At 39.0% G+C, this 18573-nt stretch overlaps 1 protein-coding gene across 1 annotated transcript in view; it reads left to right on the top strand.

Moving 5' to 3' along the window:
- Positions 1–18573, top strand: part of FRYL (FRY like transcription coactivator) — a 252499-nt gene that overhangs the window by 17939 nt on the left and 215987 nt on the right. Inside the window, exon 2 of the mRNA XM_063457943.1 lies at positions 16756–16831. The gene's annotated coding sequence lies outside the window, so the exon portion shown is untranslated. The remainder of the gene's footprint in view (positions 1–16755; positions 16832–18573) is intronic.

Raw genomic sequence — 18573 nt, 5'->3', positions numbered from 1 at the left:
TATTCATACTTGTTGTCCCTAGAGTACAGCACTCACGTGACACCTATAATATAGATCTCACATTAGCAATTGATATTACTAATGTGAAAGTGGATCTTATGCATTAGCCATCTGGGTGAGTGGGGACCATTTTGGGTGTACCTTGGCGCCCATAGCTTTGGTTACACTGCTCAAATGATTTGACCCAGAAATGGGGATGGAGTGTCTGCAGCATAATGACTCTATAGACCAGGCTTACTTAAACTCTGGCCCTCCAGATGTTGCTGAACTACAACTCCCATGATTCACAGCCTATTTCATTCATAGAATCATGGGAGTTGTAGTTCAGCAACATTTGGAGGGGAAGCCTGCTATAGACGCAAAATTGGCATGTTATTGTGCCTTGATTGGTTCTTTAAATCATATATAGTTAATCATAACTCTCCTTTAAAATATCCCTTAATTGCTTACACAAATTATTTTTCTCTGCTTAACACTCTTCTAATGAGAATAGTCTATTGAATAAAACATTTGCAATTTGCCTTTTTTTATTTTTTTATTTTTATTTTTCATTGCAGTGTTTTATGTAAATGTTGGACCGGTGTTCATAGTGCAAGAAAGTTCTATACATTGTTCTAGCAGATTTATTTAGAGCATGATAAAATGCTGAACAGCTCTGTATATGGCAATACTCAGTTTATGGTTGTTGGAGTCTATTATATGGTGTGACCTGATGTCACAGACAAACATAAAGCAGGACTGTCATCCCCTGCCCTGCCTCCCAAAAATAAGTATTTCATAAAGTTAGTCTTTATGAAATAGTAACTTTATATTTATGTTGGAATTGCACTGAAATTCCAATACAGTCAAGATATACGAAAGAAAGTTGAGACTGCTGTGTTAAATATTCTGAACTTCTAAGACCACTCTCCATATAATAGATCCAACCCATTAGATATTTCCCCTTTTCATAATAATGGTGTTGGGCCTTGCTATTTGACATGCATGTGCTTTAGCGAGGCAAGCATGACAAACATGACTGCTGTCCAGACCATGTCCACAAACTGATTCCCATATAATTAACTTGTAAGGAACATTTTATTTATACAGTGTGCCATTGGGAGGGAAGAGAATATATGGAGCCTTAATAAAATAGCCGTGCAGGTCATATAATTATTATCCCCTTCCCCCCCCTTTAGTACTGTCTGCATCTCTCCTCCACCATTTTCCCCATACACAATATATTTATTACCCTCTTTGAGAATGGTGTCTATTTTCTATCAGACCAGTGTCTTATCATGACACTTTAACTTCTGTATCACAACTCAACTTTGAATTCTGTTGTTTTTTTCCTTTCTTTAGAATTGAGAAAGGGAGGTTCTCCCGAAAGTTTGTCATTATAATATTGTTTGTCCAATAAAAACTGTATTACAAGATACAACTTTTATCTGTTTATATACACACTATGGACAAAAGTAATGCGTCACCTGACCATCACACCCACAAACATTTGACATTGCGTTCTAAAGACATAGATATTAATATGTAGTTGGGCTTCCCCACCTACCTCCCCCCCCCCCACGGCTCGCAATCTCCATTCCAGTTCATCCCAAAGCCACCTTGTATGTGGCTTGATTCATGGAGCCTTTACAAAGATGAATCTGCCTGATACCTGCCTTGCTGAAGCACACCCAGATCATCTGCGATCCTCCACCTAATTTCACAATGGGCATGAGACACTGGCTTGTAGGCCTCTTTATCTGAAAAGATGACCTTACTGTGGTCCTCTAAGGTTCAATCCTTATGGTCTTTTACAAACCACAGTCTGGCTCTTATATGCTTCTCATTGATGAATGAATGGCTTTTTTTCTTTTTTTTTTCTAGCCTCCACTTGATGTCATCCTGCGGTTGGAGTGAACAGTGCAGAGTTGTTTTTGCTCTCTGCTGGTGTGTAGCTTTGTTGTCCGCAATGTCTGCTGCATTACCTTGTTGTTATGAATTTTAAGGTGGAAGCAACCTGATGCTCACTGTAGCTTTTTGTCTTTGTCAATAGTAATTTTTTGATTAGTTACTTTTGAGGTTTTACTAGCACGGTTTTTGCCATCCAGCTGGTCCTGGTAAAGAGGATAGTGCTTACCACTGCAGTGTTTATTTTAATTTTTTGGGTAATTTTCCGCATTAAATAACATTTGAATCAGGTAAATACCTTAGACCCTTAAGTGTAGAATGGCAGCTATACATGTAGAGATGCTGATATAATTATTATTATTTTTTTCCCAGTGTTCTAAGATATCAATTGGCAGAAGGGTTAATGGCAATGAGATTTCTGGGGATGGAGTTGGAATACTTGTCATAACATGAGTTTTTTTTTTTTTTTCACAACTTGAGATGATATTGTTAACACAAAACTTTCTATTTATGGAAACGGATGAACTGCACATGCATTTTGTATTAACAGGAAAAACACATTCTGGCAGTTGATGCCAACAGGTGTAAATGAACAATACCACTCTCATTGATAAACAATCTGTCCTGAAGAGATTAGATACTTTAAGTGTTTCATAAAATTAATAAATGTATACTAGAAACTTCTTTAGGGAAGTAGCATACAGGTATTTGCAGAAATACTTATTTTACGTGCTCTGAAGACAGACCGCATTTCAGTTTTCTCAAATGGCATCTTGCACCATTTTTCTGTAAGGTAATTGTACCATTTATAACAGGTATTCAGTGCAAAATATGCACGATTTCTTACATTTAGACCACACATTTCAGGGTTTTCCACACATTTAAAACTTTTAGTACTGAACTATGTAAATGCCAAAAGGCTTTCACATTTATATAGAAAATATGGAACTGTACCACCACTGGTACTTTGAATTGGATTTCTTCAGCCATCCAACAGTGTCTCCTTGGTAACGTTTTGACACTTGCATGTCATTCACAAACATTGATGCAGAGGTAAGACAATATGTTTGCCGCTATCCTGCACACCCCTTTATTTAACACCGGGATATAGTGACTGACCACCCACCTTTTTCCCTTTTTTTTTTTTTTTTTTTTTTTTTTTTTTTTTATATAGCTAGATTTTGAGTCTCTACATTGATGTGGGGGTTGACTGTGTTTTTGGAGTTGTTTTGCTACAATAATCTAGGTTTTATAGTTGGGCCAGCACCGCAATTCAATGCCTTTGGACAGAACAGAAACAAACCTGAAAGCTTACTACAAACAATATTTCTTACGAAAATATCTGTGGGTGGATTGGCGCTATTAATGCTAATACAAAGGTGGTAAAACAGCAACTACCCCCAAGTGCCAAAAAATCACCCAAAGGCACTATACAAATAGGTTAGAGAAAGGAAAAATATATATATATAGAGGGGGGTGCTATATAGACATAAAATACTTATATCTGTACATCAATAGATCCCTCGGCAGATTACCGAATCAATCTAGAAAAAACATAAACAGAATGCACATAGCATAATACTGTATGAGAAAATAAGTATGAGTAATGGTGGTATTGGGAAGGCTGGAGCTGATCCTGGAGCTGATCCTGTTGGAGTATACAGCATACAGGAGTTTTGAAGAGCCCACACAGTCAGAGCCTGCTAAAATAGGCTCTGTTTATCGTGAGTGACCCAATACCACCATTACTCATACTTATTTTCTCATACAGTATTATGCTATGTGCATTCTGTTTATGTTTTTTCTAGATTGATTCGGTAATCTGCCGAGGGATCTATTGATGTACAGATATAAGTATTTTATGTCTATATAGCACCCCCCTCTATATATATTTTTCCTTTCTCAAACCTGAAAGCTTAACCCATATTAAAATGCATTTCAATTTTGAATTTTTTTTCATTAATTTTTATTGAAGCATCAAATGCCAAACTCAATGAGTTAAAAGCACCTTAGTGGTAAATTGTCATCACGTAGGGCACCCTACCTCCTGCAAATGTTTAATTACGTTTACATGTAGTAATGATGTGGGTTATGATAATCATGAAGGAACATTGTGTTACACCATGAGGTTGCATCTGGTCCTGAAGTGTACATATATTCTTTGTAGTTTTTTTTGTTTTTTTTTAAAGCCGTGCAAAGTTAATAGCCATTGGTTCAGTGAAGTCACATGACAGGGATACATATCCCATTCTAAATTGCCAAATAATTTAAACAGTCTACTTTTTAGGTGCCACTTTTAAAAAAAAAAAAAAAAACCTTTATATTAATGTAGAGTTTGGTGTAAAAGAAAACTCACTAGACTTGCTAATTGTTGTGTGCTCGTTAAACAAAGTTTAAATCTTTGTGTTTAATTGATCAAATGGCAGCCATACCATAAACTCACTAGTGTTTCATTGATATACGGATTTTATTCTGTGATTGTATTTAAAGCTGCAATTGGTACGCTTTACTGTTCCTCTTTGCAGATGCCGTTTGTCTTTGTCATATGCTGTTATTGTTTATTCGTTTAACTGTGATTTGACTAAACTGCAAAATTAGACCAAAAAAACCTGTATCACATTTTTATTTTGTAGTGTCACCTTGGATGTTCAGATTGAATTTTGCATATTTTTCTCCCCCCCCCCCCCCACTACATTTCACTGTTTATTTAATTCATAAACAAAAAGGTCTTGTTTTGTCACACAAACAGATCTTCTTTGTTCACTAAACATTTAGGCCTTGACTGTTACTATCTACATTGTTTAATTGGTTTTGGTATCCTTTTACAAAAATGCTAATTGTTGCACCTCTTTGATAGTAAATACAGATATCTAGTTTGTCATCCGCCTCATATGGCTCACTTTTGTGGCAGTATTTGGAATTGAGCAGTTTACCAATGATAAAAAATCTTTGTAATGTGTGTTTTGTAAAACAAAATGTTTTGTGTGTTTAGAGATTTGTAAAACTTCTATTCCTTAATGTGTTAATCATCTGCTCATCAGCATGCATTTTTGTTTTTAGAAGTATTGATTCTCTAAATCTTGTGTTGGCAACACATCTGTTGGTAGAGGTGTATTATACTTGATCTAGAAAAGGTAGAACCACTATCTGGGAGTGAATAGTACAATTCTAAGACCTTGTCTTCCCTGCATACATTAATTCTTGGAATCCCCTGTAATGTTACTTGGGTCATCTTTTTACGCTGTTCTTCTTTTTTTAAATTATTTTATTCCTTGCACTCTGTTGTAGAAATTACTTGTACTAGTTGGAACATTTTTGCTTTATTGGCTGTTATATATGTGTTTTTGTTTTAAAAATAAAAATAAAAATGTATGCCCATTATTTTTTGTTTGGCTTTGGTTTTGGGTGAATGAGACCGTAGAAGTATATTGTTTACATCTGGCTTTGGAGCTTTTATGTTTGTTTATTTCAGTGCATAGCTTACATGCTATAAATCTTCTCGGATTAGAACTGCATTATATTTTTTCTTGGCCAAGGAGAGGCAGATCTCATAATGTCTGGAATCCTAACCGTTGCCATCAGCATGCAGATTTAAGGATTATTTTTTATTTTTTTGCCCTTTTTTTTGGATGCTGACAGTTTTATCACAATGTTCAGCCCTTCCTTGACCAGATTTCTCATGAAACACAATGCTGTTTTTATGAAGCTTCATGATTTGCAGTGTTTGTAATTTAAAGCAACATAATTTTATTCCATCTACCTTATTTACCTTACCGATCGTATTGAACCTCTCTATCTAACCTGTCACTGTGTGTGTGTGTGTATATGTAAGGCTTGTTTATTTGTTCATTGTGAACCTTTTTCTTTTCCATTCTAGAAGGTCTTCTGAAACAAAAAGAAACAAACTCCCCCCCCCCCCCAACAATTTTCCTTGTCTTCGTTTGCCCATACTCTTCACCGTGGTTTCCATATGCTTAGTAGCAGGAAGCAATGGAATTTGTACTGTACGCATTGTTCAGAAAGCAGAGTGGAGGAATCGCAAGAATATAGGTGAGCATTATGGAAATAGCTTGACCAAGAAAGTGAAGCTTGCCTTAAGTAACCGCTATTTGTCATGCAGTGAAAATATACAGAATACTAAATAGTCCTCAAGTGTGCAGAAGATCAGACAGGAAGAAAATAAGACCAGATTTGGAGAACGAGGGAAAAAAAGATAAAAATTAAGTTCTAAAGACTATAACCCTTTATCCTAAAAAAAATGATTCAATGTAGCAACCCTAAACCAGCCTCTTGAGCAGGACTCCAATGCCCTGCTATGGAACTACACCTCCTCATGGGGGGTTGCTTTATTGAACCAAATACATTGAGAAACGGATGACTTCCATCTCTCCCAATGACTTTTCATTAGTTTTGCTAAGAAAGAAAAAAAGTTTTGCAGCTTTCTGAAGCATTTCTTTAAAGGAACACTCCAAGCACTACAATTACTCCAGCTGACTGTAGTGGTTATGGTGTCAGGAATGACCTGGCACCCTCCTAAAGTAATTTGTCAAACTGTTTAAGAAGGATGGGGCTCATTCCCTGAGCATCAGCATCCTTTGTAGGAGAAGCTGGTTGGTTTCACTGAGGGACACCTCCATTATTCAAGTGGACAACCTTTAAAAGTACTATAAATCTTGCCTGTACTCTAGTGTGGGGCAACTTTCTCCCTGATAGTTTCCACTCCTTCTTTGTCATCACGCTACATCATCATCTTCTTGTCTGTCTGAATGGGTGCTCCTGGTTGTTTGGCCTTCTTTTTTTTTTTTTTTTTTTTTTAGTAAATCAACTGGTGTATTAATCATTCCATCACTTTTTCCGCCAGAAAAACCATCTGCCGTTTTAATTTTATTTAATAAACATGAACAATGTTGGGTCACAATAAAGACACTTTTCAGATCACTTTGATGGTTTGTCATGGCAGTAGATCATTTTCTTGCACATGTGTACAAAGATTTAAGCTTTACATAAAAAAGGTTAACACAAGTTATGGGTGAATTTCTTTTTCTTGAATGGTGTAATTTCTTGACGGTTCACATATAATTGAAGTGCTAAATATTGTGTCTGATTTGTGATGGTGGGTGGAGTAGGGAGAAAATTCAGACTGATGAATTCTGGATGTGTATTGTCTGAAACTGTGCATTATTGGCACGCTGTTTACTGCTTTGTGCATTTACATAAAGAACCATTATTCACGGTTCTCCTCCTTCGTGGCATGTTCTTTAACCCCTATTCTACGCATACCACCATTTAGTGGAGGGGGTATAGAAATATGCTTTTGCTATATATTTAATGGCAATGTTTTGGCTCAGTCTAGTTGTGACAATACTGCAGACTAACACTTCATGGAACTATATACCTTTTTAATGGCTTATTGGATTGAAGTGTATGAACTCTTATATCCTAGTGTGCTGATTTACAGACCTCAAATCTTTTTAATAAAATTCCAAATACCATTAAATAATATGCTGTTTAATGCATGTTGGTAAAAAGTCAGTCTTCTAGCATGGTGGTGTGTGAACATATTTTGTTTAAAGGCTGTTTGGTACCCATCTGCTGACTATGGTGAGAATTGCTTGTTACTAATGTGGTGTTACAGTATTTAAACATTTTCAGGTGTTCTGTTTTTGGTAAAATCCGGTACACTCTGTACCTGTCAAATACTCTAGTGTCGCTTTTTATATAGTCTTTATGGAATTGTCTTGTCTCCTCCCAAGTACTGAAACCTTCTGTAAAAGGGGGATTGGGGTGTTTGATAATGGATTTGCATTATAGGCCAAAATAGCAGAATCTGAAAAGGTTTCCATCTATTTACTGTTCACATTTTAGCAAATAGTCATGCATTCTTTGAAATTACTCTTCTGAAGCTTACAACACCCGATTTTACAACATGTTCTTTAATCTTGACTTTCTGTGTAGAATGTGTATAATGTCCCTTATCTCAACTCTGATATTATCTGATAACATATTTTCACTGCCTATAATTCTACATCATGCACTTGTTTTATCTTGTTTGCAGTTTAGCTGTGTGAAGTCCTTTCCAAATATTTAGGACACCGTGTGGAAGTGTATATCTAATAATGTCCATATTCCCTCATTACACACAATGGCCTCCCAAGTGGACATCATATGATTATTTTACATTTAGTCACTTATTCATTGTGCTTCCTTCAGTAAGTAAACCCAGGGCTGTGACGCTATGGACTCCATAATGGCTATCTGATTTTCTCCTTGGATCAACAACCTGTTCACTTAAAACCTACAGGGATACAATAAGCCCAGAATACCCAGTACATGAAGATAATACATAAACATAATAATAAAAAAGTACTTGCCATTAAAAAATTCCCTGCAGATGCAATGTTTAGTGAATCTGGCTTCATCCAGAGTATGCTTATTCTAGTCTGTGTGAATTGTGTGTCATGGGGTCAGTACCTCTTATACCATAAACACATGCTAGCTACCATCCATCAGTTTACACACTGCCCAGGTCACTGTTGAGTTAAGCAGGCTGTGTGCAGTGATTGCACTTTGCTGTGGCATGGCTCTCTCATGGGTGGAGAGATATGGCTGAATTAAAGTTGTGCGTGGCTTGCGCTCGCTGCATGCACAACTTGGAATGTATGTTGAAGTTCATGAAATTAATTTTAACCAGGAAGACAAACTGTAATGTCTTGACTTGGAGCAAGATATTACACCCCACAGCTCATTATCTCTGAATGATCTTTGAAAATCAAGAGTGCAAGGTGTTGTTGCATAGTTGAGCTAATTGGCTGAGAGTGTTTAGCGGACACTCTCTGACAATAAACTGTCCATCCCCTTCATAGCTTGGATGAGAAGAGCTAATGGATGCTCCTAGTAGGGAGTGCTTGGACTGTTCCTTTAACATACAATGTACTATCTACATACAATGCAGTTTTACCATAAACACCCCTGTAATATGACCGTTTTATCAAGCCAAAATACCTGACATGCAAATCATTTTTGATTGACCATCATTTACCAATCTTTTATTTGCTTGCAACTGGCCTGCCTATTGCACGCAGTAATGTCCCAATCGCCTAGTACCTTCCATTAAAGCACTCTAGGCTCTAATAACGAGAGATTGAGGACAGATAAGAGGATTGTTTCCTGAGTCCGTCTATTTACTACTGAAGCATGATTACCTCTGTATTTCGAATCGCTGGCATTCATACTTTACACATTTACCAGATACTATTTGTGATGCCATTGCCCTCCACATGTCACAATGACACTTTTCTCCCTTTGTATCTTATCTCCATTATTGTACAGAACATGAATCTATTTCCTTTGTATTATTCAAAAACAAACCTTGATTTTGCTTCCTGGGAACAGTGTCTGTAACTGTTATTGTGTACTTGTAGATTTTAATCATTTGCACTTCTGGTTAGCTGCAATGATGAGGAAGTTGAATGCATTGTGAATAAAGTTTGTAACTGTTTTTGCAGGGAGTGTGCTTCCCATGCATAACTGGATTCCTATTGTTTTCCAGCAAGAGGAAACCAGTTATTGCTTGTAAGAAACGAGCAGTGATAAAGAAACTTGCAAATAGTAATGGAGTTGCTTGGGATATTTGTATTGGATTCAAAGAATTTCTGTGGGAAGAGAGGAGTGGGCAGATGCAGGCTACTGTTACGTGTCTGAACATGAAGTTTTTTCTCTGCGCTTGAAATTGCTGGTTCTTTTAAAGCTGCCTTTAAAAAAAATAAAAAAATAAAGATAGGGCTGCAAACATTGTAGTTAAAGCAAGTTAGAACATGGCTCTGTGGGGTTTAACCTTTTGAGCATTAAGATTGGCATGCATGGCTATGACTAACTCCTCCTCCCTATTTCTCTTTGAAAACTGTGAAAGAATGATTTAATAGTCATCATATAAAAACGAATTTCTGTTTTTGAATTGATACTCCTGGCTGGATTATTTTACATTAATAATAATAATAATAATAATAATAATTAATAAAGCTAAACAAATATACACACTTTTGGTTAACTACTTTTACTTCATTTCACTGAAATTCCAACCCAGACAAAAGATATACATGTACTGAGACAAAGTACCTGTATTTTTACTATGCGGAGCTACAGCCATCAAACAATGTATTTTACCCCAGCTGTCCCCCATGGTGGCTGCAGGGAAATTAGCTCTTTGGAGGATCTTCTATAGACCTCACTGCTGCACTGTCTCTCGAAGCTGAATTACCAGGAGCTGAAGAAGAGCAACAGGAAATCTATGGCAGTGCCCAGAAGGGGCAGGTTCAGGTAAGAAAAGTCACCCTTGCCTGCCCTGACCACCAGACCCCCAGCGGCGTTGTCACCATTGGGGGTCTTTGCATATTAAGTCCCTAGAATGTGACAGATCCGCTTTAAGGCATATTGTTGAGACTCAAGCAACTTTAGGAAAGGGATACGTTGGGAGCTATCTGTCTATTTACCAGTAAAGTTTAATAATAACCCCACATGGATCATTTTTAACCCCTGTCTTTAAGTTATGATTATTTAACGAAATGTTCCTTACGTTATGAAAAAAAACTGTGCAAAAGCTACTAAACTTGTCTTTAAATCATAGGTGTGACAGTCTCCTTCCTGCTGCAGCTGCTCCTCCTTTGATGAAGTCGTCATCAGTGATGATGACCTTCATACAATCAAAAGCCTTGTTGTGCCAGTAGAAATGCAGTTATTGTGCTTTGCCCATTTAATGCAATGTTTGTATATGGAAAACATTGACTGCTTTCAGCATCATCAGGCTATGTGGGCTATTCCGATCGTAAAGACCCTCGAAAATGGGAGGAAGTGTCTCTAGTGACTGACAGCCAGTTGAGGTGTATTTTAGCCAGCATGTGAAAATGGTTGATTCTCATGAACAGCAATGTTTTACATTGTCAGACAAAAGGCAGCATCAATCTACCAAAACCATTATAGTGGTCACTGGTCCCTTTTTAAATATTGTGTGTAGTTTTGATACCGGAGAAACTGACGGAAGCCAAGCACAGAGAGATGGACACAGGTTTCTTCAGGAAGGAAGAGATTCTTTATTGGATCACCGATCGGGACTCAGAGGGACTAATGTCACCAAAATACAGCAAGTTCTGAGCCCCGGACAATAGTGCAGGCTCCTTATATAGGCACATAACTCCTCCCATATTAAGCTCCACCCGCACATTCTCTTAACCAATCAATACAAATAAGAATTAACTTCCTGCTTGACCGCATGGCTTGTCCAGCACAATGGAGGAGGGGAATGCTATATCCTGTATTCTTGCACATTCTCCGTACACTACTGATCGTATCTTGCCTCGTGCAACCAACTGATCGATACGTCAGCATATGCACGTACACATGCCACGTGGTAATCTCTGCCTACTAAATTTATTTTTACCGAGATTCCACCACAGTTTGACAACCCAAATATCGAAGCTTTTTAGGATCTGGTAAACAGGTAGCATAACATAGCAATATGAGACATGATTGTAAAATGAACTGGAGGGTGCTGGCTATCCAGTATAAAAGTTTTGGGGAAACTCCAGGACAATATGCTTTGATGTCTCCCCTTTATAGTATGTTGCCTCTCTAATTCTTTTGGCTGTTAGTAGGTAGATCTTATCTAGAAAATTGTTTTTCAGTCACCTGAGTTTTGACACCGCTTAAAAAATTAGCTTCCAGGTGTTTTGAACTCGACTGTCACTAATGTACTTCCTCATTCTAATGCAGTACAGCAAATGGAACAAAAGGTCATATAGTGGTGCAGTGTGACATCTGTTTTTTGTTCATTTGTCAGGTTGGCTCTGTTACCTGGTGTTGGAAGAACTGAGAGATGGTGTAGCCTGAGTGCATGATTATGTGTAGCATGGTGACATAACCCCTGTGTGGACAGGCCCAAAGTGTGATAATTCTGTGATAACTGGTCATCCAGCTGAACGTTTCTCATACTGCTGAGATCGAAAGGCAGGAAGCATGGGGGCAAGTGTTGCGAGCACCAGAAGTCCAACTTTGGGGTTAAACCTTTGCAAAATGGTTTAACTCCTTAAGGTCAACTGATGCCCAGATATACTTATATATCTTTTATCCATAACAAATTATGTGAGCTGAAGTTTTTATAGTGATGGAACATTGTGTTCCTTTTTTTGTGTGTATTTTATTTTTGTTTTTCTCTGCATTGTTTCTAAGAAGCCTGGATAAAACCAGATCATGAATGAGGCCAAAACCTATCTAATGTACTTACCGTATATACTCAAAATATAAGCCGAGGCCCCTAATTTTACCCCCCAAAAATGGGAAAACGTATTGACTCGAGTATAAGACTAGGGTGGGAAATGTAGCAGCTACTGGTAAATTTCTAAATAAAATTAGATCCTAAAAAAAATATATTAATTGAATATTTATTTACAGTGTCTGTATATAATGAATGCTGTGTGTGTGTGTGCAGCGTGTGTATGAGTGCAGCGTGTGTGTGTGTTGCAGAGCCTTGGTGGGGGGTGGGCAATTTTATTAATTTTTTAAAATTATTTTAATTTGTTTTACTATTTTTTATTTTATTATTTAATTTTTTTTCGCCCCCCCCCTCCCTGCTTGATACATGGCAGGGAGGGGGGCTCGCACTCCCTGGTGGTCCAGTGGATTGGCACTGTGTAGGAGGGGGGGCTGGCAGGAAGCACTTACCTCTCCTGCAGCTCCTGTCAGCTCCCTCCTCCTCCGCGCCGGTCCGGTCAGCTCCCTCTACAAGTCCCACTGTAAGTCTCGCAGCTGCACTATGACCCCGCGGCTCTCGCGAGACTTACACTGGGAGCTGACAGAGGTGCGGACCGGACCGGACCGGAGGAGGAGGGATCTGACAGGAGCTGCAGGAGAGGTAAGTAAACGCTCTGCAGCCCCCACAGCCCCCAGTCTGTATTATGGCAATGTAAATTGCCATAATACAGACAATTGACTAGAGTATAAGCCGAGTTGGGGTTTTTCAGCACAAAAAATGTCCTGAAAAACTCTGCTTATACTCGAGTATATACTTTAAGTTGCGTTAGTACCTGTGATTTGTGAGAATTGAGCAATAAACAGGACCGGGAAAAAAAAAAATCTTTAGACACCCCTAAATTTAGCATTAAAATTGCAGGTAAGGACTAGTTCATATTGTAATTCAAATTTACATTATTTAAAAAAAATAGTAGTTTCAAACCAGGAATTCCTTGTTTGTTAATCTCCCATAATATTATTTTAGATTGTCTCTGGCTTCTATCTTGCAAATAAATGATCATTCCTTCATTTCAATAATGACCTTTTGCATGCAAGCCTCTCATGTGCAGTAGTGCAGGCTTGTGACGGAGCTCTTGTGCTCCAAAAGAGTACCTCCTTCCAGTCTGCTTCCTAGCCGGGACTCAGGAACGCTTCAGCTCCAGTCGCCAAAGCTTGACTGGAGTCTCTGGAGCTCTTTCCTTCCAGGCAGGTATCATCTCCCTCTGCCTATTCCTCTGCAATCCTTCTTCCAGCCAGGTATGCACCTCTGCAAGCAATGTGATAGCTTCTGTCTTTATAAAGACCCGGGCTAGAGGGATGTTGCAGCCAGCCAACAGGTTCAATGACTGTTACTGGGATTCCTAACAATCCACACCGGACACTAGTTCCAAAAGGTACTAGCATACTGATCTTTATTGTGACAACTCATTAAAAATACAAACCATACATAATCAACATTTAAACACAACCAATTATATTCTACAAACCTTGCACCTATAATGGACACAGGATGACTAAAACATAAGTGATTCAGGGCCTGTAATGCCCATGTAAAGTGTGGTACTGTCACATATCTTTTCCCCCTCCAAAGATAGGCTAACCAGATACCAGACCTCCAATTGGTCTGTGACTGAGTTAGTTGAGTAACTAGTCTGAATACGTTCATCCAGCCTGGCAGCCACTTTAACAAAGTTCCACACTATAGCTGCATTGTATTGTTGAGGAGAGAAGCCAACTGCCCTCTTGCTCTGGAATCTCTTACCGCTGGAGAGTGAGGATGCTGGTCACACCTAGCTGGAATGCTGGGGAGGGAGGCCAACAGAAACTGCCGCTGGGGAAGAAGGTCAACTACCTCCGCTGCCTTTGACTCTGACTGCATCTTGGGAGGGAGGCTGACACTTTCTGCTCCCTGTAGCTCTGACTGCCGCTAGGTAGGGAGAACGACATTCTCCACTCCCGGTAACACTGGCTGCCGCTGGAAGAGGGAGGCCAACACTCTCCACTCTTTTTAACACCGTCGCTGGTGAGGGAGGCCAAAACTCTCCACTCCTGGTAAAAACAACTGCCGCTGTGGAGGAGAGCTGACCATCTCTGCTCCTGATAGTTCCAGCTGCAACTGGGAAAGGAGGCCGATACTCTCCCTAAAGAACCAACTGCCGCTGGGGAGGCGGACTGATCATCTCCGCTCCTGGTAGCTCCGACTGCTGGGAAGACAAAATAACCGTCTCCGATCCCGCTAACTACGGCTGCGGCCGGGGAGGGAGGCTGGTGCTGCTTACGTGGTATACCTTTGCCAATTGCTACACCGGTCTATGCTGTAATATAGGATGTGATGGAACGCAGTCACTGAATGCCATCCCCACATGTGCCCACTTGCTTGCCCACATTGTTTTCAGGTCCCCCTGCAGGGGAACGCCCTACCTGCTCCTAAAGCCATAATCACTGGCCGGAGAAGATCCAGGAGCCTTATGCCTACAGCCGGACTTTCAGCAAGGCAGACAGCGACCCGGGAGCTAGGAGTCCAGGCTCGTGGCTGCCCAACGAGCGCTCTCTCCAGTGCTACCTATGTGGAGCTATCCACCGGAGACAGACGCAAGCCCCAGCAGACTCCCTGGCCCTATGAGTCGGCTTCATGGCTGCATAGTCTTGCTGGCCGCCTGGAAGTCCGTGCCGGCCAATAGGCGAAGGGCTACCATTCAAACTGGTTTCGTGTCTTAACCATGTGGCGGCCAATCAGGAGAGAGCGCGCAAACCAATTTACATCAATTTGCACTCAGGGAGGGGAGGTGTCTCGCCAGCCAATTGGGAGAAAGGGTGCGAACGCCGTCACTTAAGGTATCCAGTTAAGTGGTCAAAAAGCACAGGTATACCTTTTTCTTTTTTTTTTTATTTATTCTTTTTTTTTTTTATAATTTATTTATTTTAAATATTGGTATATTTAAATAAGCTTGTTTTGTATGTATATATAAATATATATATATATATATATATATATATATATATATATATATATTTTTTTTTTAATGCTTTTGAAAGCTAACTTTTATGCAAGTCAAACTCCCCTTAAATGATCGTATTAAAGGGGTAGTATAAACACTGTACCTTAGTATAGTGCTTATGAGGTTTCTAAGCTGTAGGTGCTCTTCCTTGTCTTTTTCGGGTGATTTGACATAAATAAGGGCACTCCTCCGCACCCATAGCATGCCCCCTCCACAGAGTTGTAGTGATTATGGTGCATAGAGTTCTCCTTAAAGTAAAAATTTTAGTTCCGCCAGGTCAGTAAAAAATAAATAGGTTAATAGGGTAGGGTAACTTTCCTTGTTGAAACTCAAGCTGTAAGTCAAAATCTAAGAAAAAAAAAAAAGCATGATTTCATCAAAGTAACAAGGTTGATTTCCCCATTAAATTTTCCAGTTTGTATGATGATATCCTTCCAGTGTGCAATTTAACATGAACTAATTTCTGAAGGATATGATAAATACATTGAATATTTCTTAATTTGTTAAGTGCTTCGATTTGACTTACTGATATTTACATCATTCCTGATTGAATTTGGCATTTCGTTAACTGCCTCGCTGTAATATCAGTAAAACTCTTTATTTAAATAAAAAAATGGTACTTCATCAAATAGTACAGTTGGCATTTCAGTCGGTATTTCTGTTTCGTTGCAGTGCCTTACCACCTGGAATTACAAATCATTACATTTGCACCACATATTCAGCACTTTATAGGTGATGTATATGTGTGTGTGTGTGTGTGTATATGTATATGTATATTCAAAAGTCGCCTAAAGATCTGGAAGGCCATCTAGTGGCTGTCTGCCTCATGGGACGCCATCTGTTGAGCTAAACCGTCTAGTGGTAGACAGCCACTAGAGGAAGAGTTAACCCTGCAGGGTAATTATTGCAGTTTATTAAAAACTGCAATAATTACATGCTCAGGATTAAGGGTCATGGGACACTGCACCCAGATCACTTCAATGAGCTGAAGTGGTCTGGGTTCCTATAGTGTCCCTTTAGGCCACATGTACATGTTGTTGTTTTTTTTTTTTTTTTTGTGACACTGCTGTGCATTGAGTTTAAGTAGTGAGCAATTGTAGTAACATTTACCTTTTCAGATTCTGCAGATTGAATCTTCCATGGTGCTTTACGTTCCACTAATAGCAGAACAGACATTCAACCATTCCAGGATTTTTGGACGCTGCTTGATCTTTAAATGGGTGCTCTAAGCATTGTATAAAAATTACACCTGCATTGTCAATAGCCCTTTTGTCCAAGTTGGGGTGACATTTGTTGACTGAATGTGTTGGTTTCCTTAGTCTACCAGTAAATGCTATCCATACATGCCAGTCCAGCACAGGGGCCTTTAATGTTTGTGAAACCGCTCAAATAGTTATTGTTCAGAAATGTGAATTGTGCCATGAACATTCTTGCACCATAAGGACTACAGGAGACTGTAGAGGTAAAAAAAAAAAACAACCCACAAAATTAGTGTTTTCCAGAAAGACCTTAATAAGTTGATAGTGAATGTCTGTTTTCAAGTGTTTTTCCACCACAAACTAAATATCTTGTTTATTGTCCCTTCCAGACTGAGGAGCCAAGGTAAATGTTGGCTGGAAAATCATAAAGTGGACCACTGGACCATCTCCAAGGGACATCTTGAGGTTAGTGCAGTTAATTTCCCTTTTATGGATACACCTTCATCTGCAGTTGGGGATTTGGGGAGTTATTCATATTTGCTATTTTCTGTTTGTGTATTGGTATTTTCCCTGCTTACTGCAGTGTTTAAATTAAAAGCTTACTTAATTTAATATATTGGATATAAACATCCTTCATGTGCTTGCTGTCCCTTCCATAGACTGCCAGCAGTTTGTAAGCCCTCTGACCCACTGCAGAAAGATACTTGGTGTCATTTACTGCATACCATAAATAGTGATGGAAACTGGAGGCGTTGCTTGTCAATTGTCACATATGCAGAAAACATTAGTTAAACTAATCATTTTAACCATTAAAATTAATGCCTCCAAATTCACAATAATCCAGGAGATTAAATATGCATATTAAAGAGTATCTGCCGTGACACATATGACAGTCTTCGATGATAGAGGAGCTAATTTCACATAAAAATATTCATAAATTTTAACAAGCACACATGATGCACTCTTAAGTCATGTTGGGGTGCACCTTTTATAATTTATCATTAGGCAGTTGCACCTGCAGTCTACATTCTTTAGAGTTCATAAGATTTTCTGAACTGCATACAATGTAGCCAGCTCAGACCTATAAAGTGATTGGGTTAAAAGGCACCATTGTTACAAATGTGATCCGGTACTGCAGTAAATTATCCATATCTCGGTAATCTCTTTCCATAAGCTTCTCTTTAGTGTACTGTTGTTTTTAACACTCACCTGTACTGAGAAAGCCACGAACCACCTGTTCTCCATCTGCTTTGAATTTCACTTATCTGCTGTTTTTAACCTTTCAGTTTCTCAAGAGGTCAGTAGATAGACTGTGTGCTAGCAGTGAGTTAATCCTTCTTATTCACATTTACTGCTGCTGTGACCCATCTTTAACGTACTATACTCTTGCACAGATGGTCATACTTTAGTTATTTTTTCTAACTGATAATGTAGGACTATGCTATAATTTACCATGGCGTGGAGGTTCATTTTCTCTCCCTGCGTCATTGATTATGCATATTCATCTAAAGATAAACGCTTTTGTCGCTTCATCGGACCATGACTCTGTCAACATAATCAGCATCTTTCCACTCCCTGTGTATATTCTGCTGGATCAGCTCTGGTTCTGTAGAATAGCGGGGCTCTTTGCGTGCGTAAGCAGAAGTTGTTGTATTGGTCACTGGTCGGTCTGCTTCCTGCTGTCCTGATTCTCTTAGATCTCCAGTAAAATGTGTGCTGTTTTGGCGACTAATGCAGAAAGTCCTAAAGCCATCGATGAACAGTGACTATAAAAATGTGTCGTCCTATGGCTTTGAGCCAGCATAGAGGCAGGCAAACTACACTTGGCGTTATTTCCCCCCTAATGCATGCTTCAGCACCCTCTTAGAGAGGGATTTTTTTTAAATCTTCTTTTATAATTCTATATTTTTGCGGTGCATAAAATGATATACATGCCAGTATGTGATAGATTGTAAGAAACAAACAAATCTCAAACCTGTTGCAAGACAGGTTGTTAAAACAGTGAATCGGAAAATACAGTGCACACATTTTTACATTATAGACGAACAATCATACTTGGTAGTGTCAGTTGAGTTTCTGATTTTGTCGTGGGACCTGGTATGGCTTTACGTGTTAATTGGACATTGTCGTGGAACGTTACTCCCTACGTTCCCTGCCGCTTGACTGAAGGTATGTGGACCATGAGGGTACAGGGCTTAAATTGCCTA

The sequence above is a fragment of the Pelobates fuscus genome, chromosome 6 (assembly GCF_036172605.1).
Source record: "Pelobates fuscus isolate aPelFus1 chromosome 6, aPelFus1.pri, whole genome shotgun sequence".
In the NCBI taxonomy this organism is placed as follows: Eukaryota; Metazoa; Chordata; class Amphibia; order Anura; family Pelobatidae; genus Pelobates; species Pelobates fuscus.
Note: the sequence above shows the minus strand (reverse complement) of the source record. Positions and strands in the feature narration are given on the sequence as shown.